The sequence below is a fragment of the Ursus americanus genome, chromosome 15 (genome assembly GCF_024610735.1).
Source record: "Ursus americanus isolate L20-20 chromosome 15, mUrsAme1.1.p, whole genome shotgun sequence".
NCBI classification, from domain to species: domain Eukaryota; kingdom Metazoa; phylum Chordata; class Mammalia; order Carnivora; family Ursidae; genus Ursus; species Ursus americanus.
In genome coordinates, this window is record NC_142141.1 from 27,275,031 (window position 1) to 27,281,372 (window position 6,342).

Sequence of the window (6,342 nt, forward strand, 5' to 3'; positions counted from 1 at the left end):
TAATTGCATTATTTGTTACATCTCAAGATGTAACAGTATATTCCATATATATATTCTTTATATATTCCAGATATGAGTCCTTTATCAGATATGTGGTTTGCAAATGTTTTCTCCTGTCTGTAGCTTGTGTTTTCATCCTCTTAACAGGTTCTGTTGCTCAGTAAATGTATTAAATTTCGATGAAGTCTAGATTGGTCATTTTTAAGTTCATGGATTGTATTTTTAGTGTAATGTCCAAGTACTGTTCACCAATCCTATGTCCTAAACATTTTTTCCTATATTTTCTTCTAAAGGTTTTTTAGTTTTACCTTTTACAGTTAAGCCTATAGTCTTTTTTGAGTTAAGTTTTTAGTTAACAAGGTGTAAGGTTTAGGTCAAGATTCAATGTTTTGCCTGTGCATATCCAGTTGCTCCAGCATTCTATTTAAAAAGACTATCTTGGGGCGCCTGGGTGGCACAGCGGTTAAGCGTCTGCCTTTGGCTCAGGGTGTGATCCCGGCGTTCTGGGATCGAGCCCCACATCAGGCTCTTCCGCTATGAGCCTGCTTCTTCCTCTCCCACTCCCCCTGCTGTGTTCCCTCTCTCACTGGTTGTCTCTGTCTCTGTTGAATAAATAAATAAAATCTTAAAAAAAAAAAAAAAGTTACTTACTCTTTAAAAAAAATAAAAATAAAAATAAATAAAAAGACTATCTTTCTTCCATTGAATTGCTTTTGTACCTTTATCAAAAAATCAATTTGGCATTTTGTTTCTGCATATTATTTCTGGGTTCTCCATTTCAGAGGAAATTTTAAGCCCTAGGGTGGTATTGATGTTGGGTTAAATTTTAATAAAGGTGTTTTCTTTTTTTTTTTTTTTTAAGATTTTATTTATTCAGAGAGAGAGAGAGTGACAGCATAAGCAGGAAGGAGAGAGAGAGGCAGGCTCCCACCCACAGAGAACCTGATGCAGGGCTCAATCCCAGGACCCCAAGATCATGACCTGAGGCAAAGGTAGATGCATAACTGACTGAGCCAACCAGGGGCCCCTGGTGTTTTCTTTTTTTAAGGAGTAACTTATTATCTGTCCCAATGGTCATCAGGTCAACTTACTGTAGTAAGTTTGGTCTTATTGACCAAAACTCAACCTCTCCACCTACCACGTATTCTAGTCCCTTCCTTTTGTGAATTTGGAATCCACAAGGAAGACTTCACTGGTCTTGTCTTTCTACACAGCCTTAGATCCCAAATCAGAATTGCTAACAATACACTTCTGTAGAATCTCTGGTTCTCTTGACCTTCTGCTGGGTTCCCTCAGCTGTCCATAGTTGAAGTCCTTGCTGACCTCACATATAGGATATAGGCCTAAGAATGGAACAGATGTAACTTGTTATGTGCATTTATTTGTTTTTTTACAATTTCACCTAGCTATAAACTCTACCACTAAGCTTAATAAAATGTCTAGGTCTAAATGCCAGTTTGATATTTCAATAGGTATATTAAAATTGACTTTACTTTTTGCTTGCATTTCATGTATGGTGACCAGAATCCTTCTGAGCAGCTCATCATTGCTAAACAAAACAGCAATTTTTTTTTAAGATCTTATTATTTATTTGAGGGGTACCTGGGTGGCTCATCAGTTAATTGTCTGCCAGAGTCCTGGGATGGAGCTCTGCATCAGGCTCCCTGCTCAGCGGGGAGTCTGCTTCTCCCTCTCCCTCTGCCTCTCTCTCTCTCTCTCAAATAAATAAATAAAATCTTTTTTAAAAATGAAGATTTTATTTATTTATTTATTTGAGAGAGAGAACACTCGCACAGCAGGGAGAGGGGCAGAGGAAGAGAGAGCAACAGACTCCCCACTAAGCAGGGAGCCCAACTCAGGGCTTGATCCTAGGACCCCAGGGTCAAGATCTGAGTGGAAGGCAGACACTGAACGCACTGAGCCACCCAGCTGCCACAACAAAACAGCAATCTAAGACACTTGTTTTACTACTAATTAGTACTCACTAACTTTATCTGACTCTTCAGTAGTTTGGCATAGCTTTTAATTCATTGAGTATCTTTTTTTTTTTTCACTGTGTATCTTTAACCTCATTTCCCAAATGATATTCTGGGGAACACTACTTGTTAGACACATTAACAGGTGCTCCTAAAAATTGCTTCCATACGACTAGTATTCTAGACTTGGATATTCATAATATCTTTGGAGTACTTTTTTCCCCTCCAGCTCTATTGAGATATAATTGACATATAACATTTTGAAAGTTCAAGGTATAAAACATGATGATTTGATATATGCATATGTTGCAAAATGAGTACCACAATAAGGTTAGTTAACACAGCCATCACCTCACATGGTTACCTTTGTGTGTATGTGTGTGTGGTGAGAATTTTTAAGATGTACTCTCAGCAACTTTCAAGTATACAATGCAGCAGTATTATTAACAAGAGTCACCGTGCTATTCATTAGATCCCTGGAAAAATTATTTATACTATAACTGGAAGTTTGTATCCTTTGACTACCTTCACCCATCCCTTCCCCAACATCTTCCCACTCCAGTAGCCCCCCTCACCCCTGGAAACCACCTATCTACTCTGTTTCTATGAGTACAGTTTTTTAGATTCCACGTATAAGTTAATAAGGCATTTATTTGTCTTTCTCTGTCTGAGGTATTTCATGTAGCACAATGCCCTCCAGTTTCATCCATTTTGTCACAAATGGCAGATATATAGATATAGATATAGATATATCGCATTTTCTTGATCTATTCATCTGTCGATGAACACTTAGGTTGTTTTCATGTCTTGGCTATGGGAAATAATCCTGTAATGAACATGAGGGTACAGCTATCTCTCAAAGATAATGATTTCATTTACTTCAGATATATGCCCAGAAGTGGAACTGCTGAATCATATGGTAACCTTGGAGGAATTCTTTTTTTTAAGTCATGATCCCATTTATTTATTTATTTATTTATTTATTTATTTATTTATTTATTTATTTTAAGTAAGCTCTAGGAGTGCCTGGGTGGCTCGGTTTGTCAAGCATCTGCCATCGGCTCAGGTCATGATCCCAGTGTCCTGGGATCGAGTCCCACATCGGGCTCCCTGTTCAGTGGGGACCTGCTTCCCCTTCTGCTGCTCCCCATGCTTGTATTCTCTCTCTGTCTCTCTCTGTCAGATAAATAAATAAAATCTTAAAAATAAATAAATAAGTAAATAAATAAATGTAAGTAAGTTCTATGCCAACTCAGGGCTTGAACTCACAACCCCGAGATCAAGAGTCTGTGACCTCACTTCCTACTGCTGTGGGTTTACTCACTGCATCTAGACTCACTGGACACTTTGCTATTCTCAGAACATGCCAGGCCCACTCTTATCTCAAGGCCTTTGTGCTTGCTTTTCCCCATGTCTGAAATATTCCCTTGTCTCTGTCTCTCCCTCTGTCTGTCTCTCTCTCTCACCTCCTTCAGGTCTTTGCTCACACGTTACCTACTTTATCTAAAATTTTGACCCTAGCCCCTACACATCTTCTTTGCTTTATTTTTTGTCCTTAGCATTTTTGTAAGTTTTAGTACTTAATGAACTTTCTTTGATAAATATAAATTATAAGGGAGAAAAATCCCCCAGTAAATAAGGCCAATCTCCCTTCAGCTATGGACATAAACTTTTCTTTGTTTCCACAGAAATGCTTCCAGGAACAATTGTTCTAATTCTACAATAACTATGGATTAAATGAAGTAATTTTTATTTAACTTACAAAAATTAGTAAACTGTATAATTTTTAATCTTATTTCTACTTGGAGATTTGCACTGGGTTCCTCCCAGGTTACCACATTTCATTCTGGCCTCCAATTCACACTCCCCCCTGGAAATGAACACGTGATCATGTCACCTGTGTGGATCCCTGCAATGGCTTACCCTTACATTGCCCTCAGAATAAAATCTATCCTGAACAGACAGGCTCCCCATGGCTTGTCCCCCATCTTCCTCTCTAGACCACTAACTGTCTTTCTGTCCTGCCCCAGGGCCTTTTGCAAACTGTGCCTGCTGGAGTGCTCTTCCTTGCCTCTTCTCTAGTTATCCTCCTCATTCAGATCATAGCTAGAGAATCACTCCCTGTGGTAGAAACTGTAGGTATCTTATAGACATTTCCCACCTTCCTCTTCCTTGCTGAGAGAGCCTGACTCCTACAATAGAGACTAGAAAGTGTAGGATAGTTGCTTTCCCATTAGCTCTTATAGCCAGCACATGAGCATGCCAAGGCCAAGGGGATCTGAAATCCTCTGTGGGAAAAAAAGCTTCTGAGAAAAGGAGACACACAAAGAGAAATGCCTCCTTTCCTGCCTTTGGATGCAATTGTATGAGGACATAAAGCCTAGAGCTGTGGCATCTTCTTGGCATCAGGGAACAAGCATCAGAACCTACCCAATGAGAAAGGATGGAATTGTAGAGAGAGGGAAAGAGCCTAGGGCTTTAATGGCATTATTGAGCTTCTGAATCAACATGATCAGAATACCTCCTCCTTCTTGTTATAAGAAATAAGTGCCTTGAACTGTTTAAGCTTCCATCTGTTAGCTATCCTGCAGCCAAAAACATCTTTATTGATCCTCTTCCACAAGGAATATTTCTCTGACTTCCCTGACCACATCAACTCCTCTTTTTTGTAGATTGACCGAGCACCATATCTTTCTCCTTTGGAGCACCTCCCATGCTACGGTTTTAATGCAAATATAATCGTCGCTTTCTCCAGAATGTAATTTTTCTGTGGACAGGGATCATATCCATTTTGCTGATGATCTCCCCTCTACCTAGCCCAGGCCCTGACACATAATAGGCCCCAACAAAAGTGCAGAATGAATGAATTAGTGAGTAAATGAATCAATGAATAAATGAAGCTAACTGGAACTGTAAAAATGTGGAAAATGAGGGGGTGCCTTTCTTTTTGTTATTTTTGCTTAGATAAAGTTTGTGCAAATTATTTTTAATGTGGTTGCTCTCTCACAAATCTTATTGGTTTCTAATATTTCATCTTTGATCAAATGTCAGTCCTGAAGACCAGGTTGGAATGTTGGGGGTAGAGGCCCAGTGTTGCTGGCAGGAGACCTGAAACCATAAATCTACCTTTTACTAGACTTTCATCAAAAAAAAAAGTTTAATAACCCCTTTCATTTCCTTATTTCTCACATTTCAAATACAGGATATAGGTCTGAAATGAAACAGAAATAATTTGCTGTGTGCATTTATTTTATTTTTTTACAATGTCACCAAAACTATAGATTCAACCACTAGGATTAATAGATGCCTAGGTCTAAATACCATTTTATTATTTCAAATAGGAGTATTAAAATGTGAATTGATTTTACTTTTTCCTTGCATTTCAGGCATGGTGGCCAAAAGAAACATTTAGTTTAGACTTTCTGATGGCATGTGAAATTTACAGTGGATCTGAAGTTGTCTGGTTTTAATTTTTTCCCCTAGCACATGGGTCTTCAATAAAGCATCCAGAAGAAAATAAATTAAAACCAGACATTTCTATCAGAGGTTTCACATGCAATCGCTACAGACATGAAAAATTCCACCATCACTTATTGGCTACAAACTAATATTTTAAATCACATCTTATTTTTCAGTGCTAATTTAATTGAAAACCTTGAATTAATACCTTATCATCTTAGAAAATTATGACATCTGGCAGGGTTGCTGAGGCTTTGACAACAAATGAGATAATTTCTACCTAGAGTGAAGAACTGCCACTTGAAATTACTTTTGAAAAAACAAAGGATACAAACAATCAAAATTCCTAAAAACTCAAGGAATTTTTCCATATAAATTTGATCACATACTTCAGCACAATCTGGAGTTCCAAACCTAAATTTTCAACTGCTTCTAGATCATTCGCAAACCTAACATGTAAAAAACCAAACTATTTATACTCCTTCCCTTTCTCTTACTCAAAGCATATCTGTTCCTCCCACCCAGTATTGTCTATCTTGGCTAAATACCATAATCTTTCTTCCAATATATGATGTTATCAACTGCAAAATGCATCATTATTTTCTGTACTATTAACTACAGAAAAATGGAGCAAGTAAGCCATGACACACTACCAATATATTATATATACTGATTTCAGAGAGGCAAAGTGTGGGGAAATGCACATTTTAGAAGCAAAGAAATACAGTAATTGCCTAATCTGATATATTTTCTTCCCTTTGTTCTTAGTACTAGAAGCCATTATTTATCAGTCCCTAGCATAAAAACTATTTTCCAGCCTTTGTATTGCTAGGAATAGCCATGTAACAAGTTCTGGCCAATGAAATGTAGAAAAAAGTATCATGTGACAACTTCTGGGAAACCTCCT